Source organism: Camponotus floridanus, unplaced genomic scaffold (assembly GCF_003227725.1).
Source record: "Camponotus floridanus strain SB8 unplaced genomic scaffold, Cflo_v7.5 scaffold182, whole genome shotgun sequence".
NCBI classification, from domain to species: domain Eukaryota; kingdom Metazoa; phylum Arthropoda; class Insecta; order Hymenoptera; family Formicidae; genus Camponotus; species Camponotus floridanus.
The window spans coordinates 74920-84829 of NW_020229306.1; the positions used below are offsets into that span (position 1 = coordinate 74920).

At 35.0% G+C, this 9910-nt stretch overlaps 1 pseudogene; it reads left to right on the top strand.

The window, feature by feature from the left end:
* The first annotated feature begins 2028 nt into the window (after nucleotides 1–2028).
* On the top strand, nucleotides 2029–8149 carry LOC112637607 (annotated as a pseudogene).
* Nucleotides 8150–9910: the final 1761 nt, after the last annotated feature.

A 9910-nucleotide genomic window follows, 5' to 3' on the forward strand; every position in this document is an offset into this window, starting at 1 on the left:
ACTTGGCATAATTCTGAAAAATCCGAATATATTAACTTGAAACGAAAAGTGTTCAATAGGTGTATATTTTGCCTGTTATAACTTATGGAATGGAAACTACGACACTAACAATTCAGTTAGTAAATAGATTAAGAACAACACAAAGGAATATTGAAAGAATCATGTTGGGAGTAAATTTGAGAGACTATATATAAGAAACTATATATAAGAAATGAAGAAATGTGAAAAAGAATAAAAGTGGACATCATCCATAGAAATGCAAGCCTGAAATGGAATTAGATGGAACATGTCGTTCCTCAGGAGAATAAAAGATGAACAGAAAATACTATGCAATGGAGATCCAGCACACACAAGAGAATTGTAGAAAGACTTCAGAAACGCAGTTAAATGATATTAAGGAAAGAGTAAGTAAAAACTGGAATATGAAGCACAGGATAAAACAAATGAAGAATTCAAGGGGAGGTTTATGTTCAGGAGTGGATGAGGAGAGACTGTTAAAGAAGAAAAAGATGCACAATAGACAATGAAAGTTCTATAAAAGATTATAAGAAAGGAAATTGGAAAACTCAGAGTAAATGCAAAAACTAATTGTTTAAAAAAATATTGCAAAATAATTTTTGTAATTTTACTGATGATATAACTGTATGTCGAATATGCAAGATTAGAATGAGTATTCTATTTTTTGATGTCTTTTTTGTTTTATTATTTTAGAGATTTCTATTCTGTTATATTATTATACACAATATCACTTATATTAATAAACTGTTTTTGTTTATATATTTTAGCATCTTTTAAAACACTTATTCATACATTGGAGATTGAAAAGAAAGATCAACATCTAAGGAAAGTTCGCACCAAAGATGCAAACATATTAGTACGAACGAAGAAGAAAATGAAATGTTATTACGTCCAACCGATTCCACGATTCCTTTCTTTCACGAAGTTGTGATAACGATCGCTCAATTAGCGATAAGCAAAATCATTGATCAAATGGAGCCTCTCGTGCCTTATAATAATCTATATTTGTCATTTAATATCTATAAGTAACGAAAAAACACACAGGAAATGCTAACAATGAAGCAACACCCTTTAATAAATAATTATCTGAAGATAAAAATATAGGCAGGGAAATAGAGAAATATATCGATGATAAAACAACATAGATCTCTCTTTGTAAATACAAATAGTAACATTCCGAAACTTATTAGGGAGGAAAATAAGAAATCGATGATGAATTTAGCCGCCCTACACCGACAAATTTAATCAATAATAGCTAGATAAATCTTATAAAAATTCGAAACCTTAATAAGAAACAGACACCTAAACAAATTTTGTGAATCTAAAATTTAATCGAAAGATAAGATACGTACTGGAAAAATAAACCGAATCGGGTATAAAAACAGAAGCTCGCAAGGAGCATCGGTTGCTTCAGATCAGTTAGTTCAATTGGTCAATTCAGTCATTAGTCTTTAACAGGTCTTAACCATCCTCAGTTTGCGTGATGCGGAGACTCACTTTCGGTCATCGAACAAGCGCTGCAAGTATCTTATCATCCTCGATACCAAAGACCAGGAATCCACTGAGAGTTCCAACTCAATCATCATTAACGTCTTTTATTGCAAATCTGTAAGTTAATCTGATCACTAAATTATTTCATTTTCCTCTTCTTTACTTATAATTTTTATATTTTAAAATCTGATATTAACTTTTAATGGAATCCTCCTTCCCCATCATCTTCTACATATATCTACAATTAATTATGATTTATTATTTAAAAGAGAAAAAAATCATTATAAGCTCCAGTCGAGCATAAAGATAAAAATAGCATTATCCTCGGTATTTATGTAACACCCGCGAGAAAATACGTATACATCCACATTCACACTCTTACTCTCATTATATTTGATATAACGCTATTAATTATAAAAATATAATTATACCATTACTTTTATGTTTAAATTTATTCATAAAAATCAATTGCTTTTATGAATAAATTTAAATTTTTATGATTAATTTTCTTTATTAATTAATTACCTGCTTTCATTCCTAGTTGTTAAGGATGCATTTGGTTCCGCCCCGTATAAAAGGGATTAAATTCCCTTACCAAGAAAGGAGACTATTGAACGAACGTTCGAAACAGTAATAGCGATTCGAAGAGAGTCGTTTATTTGTTTATGAGCCTTAAAGTTCGTTCGATCCGAGTCGCTTACCTCCTACTGCGATTTCGAGAAAATATCTGTGTTACGCCCTTCTTTCGATCCATCCTTCTTCGGGCTTGGACGTGACAATGTCAATCAATTCTATCTGATGACGATTTAGAGAATACTTCATCGAATGAATTAGTAGAAGACTCGATGAAAGTACTGAAATTCTTATGTAAAAATCGCAATCCCAAAAGAAAAAACAAAATACGTACAATTTTTGTAGATAAGCAGGATATAATAATGTTACGTCCGGTGGACTCTACGATTCTTTTCTTTCTTCGAAACGATATCGTGAAACAAAGCAACCAAAGATCGGCTTGCATTTGAAACGCAATGTGATCCTTCTTAATAATGATAGCGTATAAAGAACGCAATGCAATCCGCACATATAATCGACATTTGAATCAAACAAATCTAATACTGAGAATGGCCAGTCGAGATAGCGTAACGAAACTCTAAATAAATTCGTGAATTATGAGACGAAAAGTTGTTATAAGAAATTTTAACCGCCCCGTATCTATTGATATGACTTTATGCTCGAAGCCGCTCTATCTAAAGAATTTTTAAAACAAAAATCTGCTGTCTTTAGGAAGATTGTCAAAATCTAAACATATGAGAATATTTTTGAAATTGATAGTGTACGTGCGCTCGTTCGCTAGTATGCACTTGGAATGGGAGAACGACATCAAAATCCGAACTCTGCTCATAAGTCTTGAATCTTCAAACATATGCATGATGATGATCGAATCGACATTTCATTGTCGTATGTTTGATCTCGACCAATGCATAGATGTAACTTTTGACCGATTGGATAAAATTACCGAAACAGTTGATGTCAAGTTTACGCAATTGTTCAATATCGCGTCCACTGTAATAAATCCGAAAGAAGTATCAAATGTAATACGCGCGAGTGACGCTTTCAACAAGCATCAGCTCGTCGATTGCGAGCTGGCAGTTTTTTAGCTTTTAGTCCATAGTACATAAGAAAAATATGTAAAACAAGAATAAAGAGTTTTAAATCTAAATCATGACTTAATTTCTTCGCACATATTCCATCCTTTCTATCCTTTGCGCGCTCTCTCTCTCTCTCTCTCTCTCTCGCGCGCGCGTGCGCTAATTATAAGTTTCGCTATCGTTCTCTTTCGCACGCGTTATCTTGCGCTATCACTCACTTTTCTTTGCGTCATCCTTCTCATACCTGTTATATTGAGGAAGAGGGGTGTATCGCGAGAGCACAGAGCTATTTTGTTTGCGAAAACATATCCCGACGCGTTAGTCAGCTCCAAGATTCCAACCTCTTCAAAAGAAACTCGCTGTTTATATTGATTATCAACCGGATATCAGCATATGTAATATAATATTGTTTATACTTGCGATAAAATATCCAACACGTGCGCCGAAACAAGCGTCTCTCGTCTCGCAGCCTTTCTGCCACTGAAATCCCTTTTGTTCCGCGTGACGTCCTTGCCCCGCGTCTCCGAAATCCCTTCGCGCCTCACTCCTCTGAGAGGACCTGGATTAGAACTCGCCTTATATACTTACTGAAAATGTTTTCAATTTTAACTGATTTAAAATTTAAAAACGCAACAAACTTTCTTCGACCACTGTTAATGCTTGTGTAATAAAATCAGTAAAATAACTAAAAACTAGAGGCAAAACAGCTATAAGCATGACAATAGCCAAACAAAATTTGTCTTGAAAGTTATCTGACAAATTATATTTTAAGTTTATCTTAAAAAGAAAAAAGTAGAAGTATTTATATGCAGCAGATGAAAATATCGGTTAATCATTTACAACGCATAATAAAAGAGAACAAATACTTCATAAATATGTAAAAAATATCTTGTCGCTAATTGACACTAAACTTACAAAATATTAATGTGTAAAAAATACCTTTCTAAAAAACATAACTTTTGCATAAATATAATATAGATAATTATATGTGAATGTACAATATAATATTATTTAAAGTAGTATAATAAGGCTCCGGGCGAAGATCCACATTCTAAAAGTGAAAAACCCAACGCGCCTTTGGTGATACCCCATGGGTGGTAAGGAAAATTACCATTTATTTATATTATTTTTTTTATTATTGTTACGACGCAAACGCATAAGTGGCTAGTATACGTTTGTTGTCGTTATTATTGCAAATATATCGTTATGTCCACGGAACAATTATCGATATATTGCAATGCGCATGACGCTATCATTCGGCACATTCATTAGTTATTATGTATTATATTATATATTATGACTGCGATCAAGGAGACACTGAAGATACTTTGATTGACTAATCAGGTTAAAGAAATCTTTACTCCTTTTATCCTGATTGGTCAATCAAACGCTCCAAAGCATCTTTAGCGTCTCTTCAACCGCAGCCTATGCATTATGTGTTATATATTAACGATTTTTGGAGACGTCAGTTGGAATCGAAAGATAGCTTTCAAGCTATCTGAACGCGGTTACGTTTATGAATCGTTTGCAAGTTCGATTGCTGTTATAATTCGTGTTTGTTTGTTTGTGTGTGTGTGTATGTGTGTGTGTTCTATGTTGTATTAAAGTTCTTCATTATTCCAAAGAGTTAAGAGACACGGTAGTGTCTCTGCGTCTTGTCTTGCGTCGAGTTCATCTCTCTAGCGATGCGCGCCGTGTCTCTTTACGCGAGACGGGAAATTGAGACCAGTACAGATTATTTCATATTATTATATTAGGATAACCGCTGAATGGATCGAGCTCTTATTAGGCTTAATCGATAGCTTATGTTCGAATTATATAGTAAAAGTGTTTTTATTTTTACTCTACGAGCTGTAGAAGTGGAAATATTGTGATATATAATTCTAAAATCGTGAAAATACGATTAAGAAACGTTCACATCATCAAACAATATATATAGAACAAAATTTGACGTACGATGTACGACTATGTAGCAGTTCGAGACTTTTCAGGAGGTCAGCTGCTAACCTTCTAAGAAAGATGGAAGGAATTAGGAGCGCCTTTACATGTTCTAAGATTCATTACAGGAACCAGAATCTCATTAATCTCAAAGCCTCGCATGGTCAGCAATTGGAGGCATTCTCGATTTATCACAAGACTATCACCGGAGATGTCAGAACAAATAGCTCTCCTAAAACAGCAGGGGATACTGAAACGTCCAGAAAGAGAGGGTTCAAGTTTTGTATCAAGGATATTCTTAATAAAGAAAAGCAGCGGGGATGTGCGGCCCATTTTCGATCTGAGAGGTCTCAATGCCCATGCCAGAATAAGGAAATTTCATTTGATTTCACATTACAAAATTCCAGATTTTTTGCAGGTCAACGACTTTATATGACCAGGATCGACATAGCACAGCCATACTTCCACGTACCGATTGCCGAGAATCATCAGCAGCTCCTCCGTCTCGTATACGACAGAGAGCTTCTTCAGATGACGAGCTTGCCCTTTAACCTCTCATCTGTCCCTCGTACCTTTGCGGTTATAACGAACTGGGTCGCACAGACCCTTCGCTCGCGAGGTATGAGGGTAGTCGTTTATCTGGACGACTTCCTCCTGGCCTCTCAAAACAGAGACAGATTGGACTCCCAAACGAAGAAAACAGTAAGCCTGCTGGAATCTCTAGGCTGGCACGTCAACCACACCAAATGTGTTATGACTCCAAGCCAGGAAATAGAATTTTTGGGAGTGATCTGGAATACTGGCAGGAACCGGATCATACTTCTGGATAAAAAAGTACAAAAAATCACGAAGCTCGTCACATTCGCTCCAGAAGCACGGCTACATTAAAACAGGTTCAATGCCTCTTGGGTCTCCTCAACTTCGCCAATTTCGTCGTCCACAGAGGTCGGCTTCACTGTCACTATCTTCAAAGATTCTGCACGACCTTCAGACAGAGGAGATTGAGGGAGAGTCGGTCGATTCCCAGAGCAGTAGACACACAGCTGCAGCAGTCTTGGTGCAAAGCCACAACCTCCATCTCCGACCTCCACAAGAGAGAGATCACGCATTTTCTAACTACAGACGCGGCAGATACAGGATGGGGAGCCCAATTGAATGGCACTTTTTTCTCAGGAAACTGGTCGACAGAGCAGAAAAAGTGGCACTCGAATCATGGCAAGGAAATGTACGCAGTTTATGTGTCGATAAAACAAGAGACACAGACCCTCCGGAAAGCCTAAATTCTCTTACAAACAGACAATCGTACACTAATGGTCTATATCCAAAAGGAAGAGAGCACGAAGTGTCTAGATTTTCTCAATCTCATGTTCCAATTATTGAGACTAGTAGACAGTCTCCAAATAGAGCTATCAGCGGCCTACCTCCCGAGAAGATACAACGGGATTGCAGATCGTCTTTCCAGGAAGAAGGCTCTGCCGGAGTGGCATCTCCTCCCAAAAGCAACAAACCAAATCTTCAAAAGGTGGGGCGTGCCAAACTTTTCGACCTTTTCGCATCAACAGAATCAGCAGTAGTCGAGCTATATATCCAGAGACTCGAGAGATCGATGCGCTTACTTTATAGACGCATTCAGTCGTCCATGGGAATACAAACTGGGATGGATGTTCCCACCACCCAGCCTGATATCCAGAGTCCTAGTCCACTTAAACAAATGCAAAGGACAGGTATTGATCGTGGCACCCAGGTGGGAGAGGACGTTCTGGATGTCAGACTTGAAGAGGAGGAGCCATTTTTAATTAAGATACCGGTGTTTATATTTCATTTATGGTTGCCTAAGGCTCATGTTGAAGCTCCAGTATACGGATCAATAATTTTAGCTGCAGTTTTGTTAAAATTAAGAAGGTATGGGTTATTGCGATTTATTGAGATTTTTTATTTATGATCCTTTAAGTATAGGTATATTTTTATAAGTGTGGGGATTCTTGGAAGAATTTATGTTAGATTAGTGAGGTTAGTTCAGATTGATATAAAAAGGTTGGTAGCTTATTCTTCAGTTGTCCATATAAATGTAATATTATGTTGTTTATTTACTTTGATAAAATTAGGATTTGTTAGATCATATATTTTAATAATTTCTCATGGCTTATGTTCTTCTGGCTTATTTTTTATAGTAAATTTATATTATGAGCGGTCATTGAGGCGATTAATGTTTTTTAATAAAGGAATGTTAAATATTTACCCTTCTTTGAGATTATGGTGAATAATTTATTGTGCTATAAATTTTTCTTTTCCTTTGTCTTTAAATTTTATTAGAGAGGTTTATATAGTTAGTGTTATTGTGGCGTGAGATGTTAGGTTAATAATTTATTTGATGATTATTTGTTTTTTTAATAGGGCTTATTCATTATATTTATATTCGTACATTCAACATGGGATGGTTTATGTAGAGAATAAGAAATTATTTGTAATTTATTTAAAAGACTTTATAGTTTTGATCTTTCATTTTATTCCTTTGATTTTATTATTATTTAATTTAATTATGTTTTATGTTAATTATGTTTAGATGCCTGGGGCGCGAATAAATTAAGCACCCGCAAATTAAATTTAAAATTATGGGTTAATGATAAGAGGGTTATTTAATTTAAGTAGTTTAAAATTTAAAATATTAATTTGTGGGATTAGTGATATAAATTTATTTATCTTAAGTTATAATTAATTTATACGTGTATAGTTGTTTTATGTTAATATTAAGAATTTTTTTTTATTTGGAGGGGTTGTATTTATATTATTTAGAGCTGAGAGTTATGTATGAGTGGTTATTTTTTAATTTAAATTCATTAAATATAGAGATAATGGTGTTATTAGATTGGGTTATATGTTTATTTATTAGGGTAGTTTTATTAATTTCTTCTATGATTATATTTATTTTGATTATTTCTATGATTATATTATTCTGATAGATGTTACAACGCAGCCTCCCCCAGAGGTGGATCTTGGTCTCCAAGTATGGAAGATTGAATGTGGAAACACCTAGTCCAGAATTGGTCTTCTGAAGAGAAGATGCTAGTTACCAAGAGCTGGCGCCTATCTACGCTGGGGACATATAAAGCTCCCATCCAGAGATGGATTGACTGGTGCAGAGACAGTGGTTGCAATGCAACGGCATTGACCCTGGAAATCCACAAGGTAGAGACTTGGGCAGATTTTTAGCAAATTTTTTTATCACAAAGAAATTTGCTTACAGTACCATCTTAGTACATAAGTCAGTAGTTACCACTTTCTGCTCTGGAAAGTCAACTTTATCCCTATCATCAGACTTTCTAGTATGCCAGGTCTTAAGAGCAATTTCCCTAGAGAAATCCAAGGAGACAAGAGCAGAGATCTGGGATGTTCAATGGCTACTGGATTGGTTGAGCACAGGAACGCGGAACCTATTCTTTTTTGAGATCTCGAAAAGAACGGCAGCTTTACTTCTGTCGGTTTCAGAACGTTGCATCCATGATTTCATTTTATTAAAAATATCGAAGAACTTCTTAACGAATTTCGGAGATACGATAATTCTATGGCCGGTTTTCGGCTCAAAGACCGATCGAGAGCATTTCAGACACTTCAGAATGGAAGCTATCAAGACACCTCAACATTTGGCTTTGTCCAATCACTTGGATCAGCTCTTCTTAAGAAATCAGAGGAGAGACGAGCAAATACAGGATGAACTTTTTATCACGGTAGCAGGGCCAGTCAAAGCAGCGTCTAGGACATCAATTGCTGGATGGTTCCGTTCTGTTTTAAAGGAAACAGGAATAGATTCTTCTCCGGGAAGTGTTCGAGCGGCAGTACCCTTACGAAAAAGACCGACGGGCGGAGAATTGTAGTTCATGTAGTTATTGTAATCCCGCGCGAAAATATTACATCTGACGGACCACATGCGTGTAGTTGTTGTAATATAAATATTACGATGGACAACTTATTACAGTAGAGAGATTATAAAACGGTATTGTAATTTAGTTATTACACAGATCGAAACACACATATGTGTGATTATTACATATTGTAAAGGTATGTATAATAAAAAGATTACGATACACTTACTCCGTAGTCCGTATTCGAATAAATAACACTTGGATTTTTTGTAATTAGTGTTTTTTTTATTGTTTATATACGCATGATGTACATATTCATATTCATATTCATATACATATTCATATACATATTCATATTAATCGGTTTCGATATTATTTACTAAAGGTATAATACAAAATTTATTATTATTATTTTCGAATGTAACCCGAATGCATTTACTTTCAATGTCGCGAAGTCGGCAACACGTAATACTATCTGATTCTTCAACGATATAAGAAAAATGTTGCGATGAAATGTTACCATTTTTGCATAATGCTTCGTTAAGAAGTCGCATTTTATTACAAAGTAACACATTATATTTTTCGCCTGTAAGTGTTTCGACGATACAGAGATACAATATTATTAAAATGGATTTTTCTTTTGTTATTATTGTACTGTTCATTCTTTTTATTAATCTGAAACAATTGACCCCATGATATAAAATATTTTTATAAATAAATCGCTCAAAAGTTTTTACATTGTCTTTAATGCGTTGTCCCACTAAGGATTCTATACTTAATTTTTCTGTCAAATTGCATTTCACGCGAAGAACCAAATGCTCTTAAAGTATCTTCAAATTCAATACATCTTTGGACCTTACATTCATTCATGATTGAATGAAATACAGCCTTCCCTTTAGCACTACAGTTCTGGCGATTGAAAACGGTACTCTGTTTAATATAATTAAGACGGAA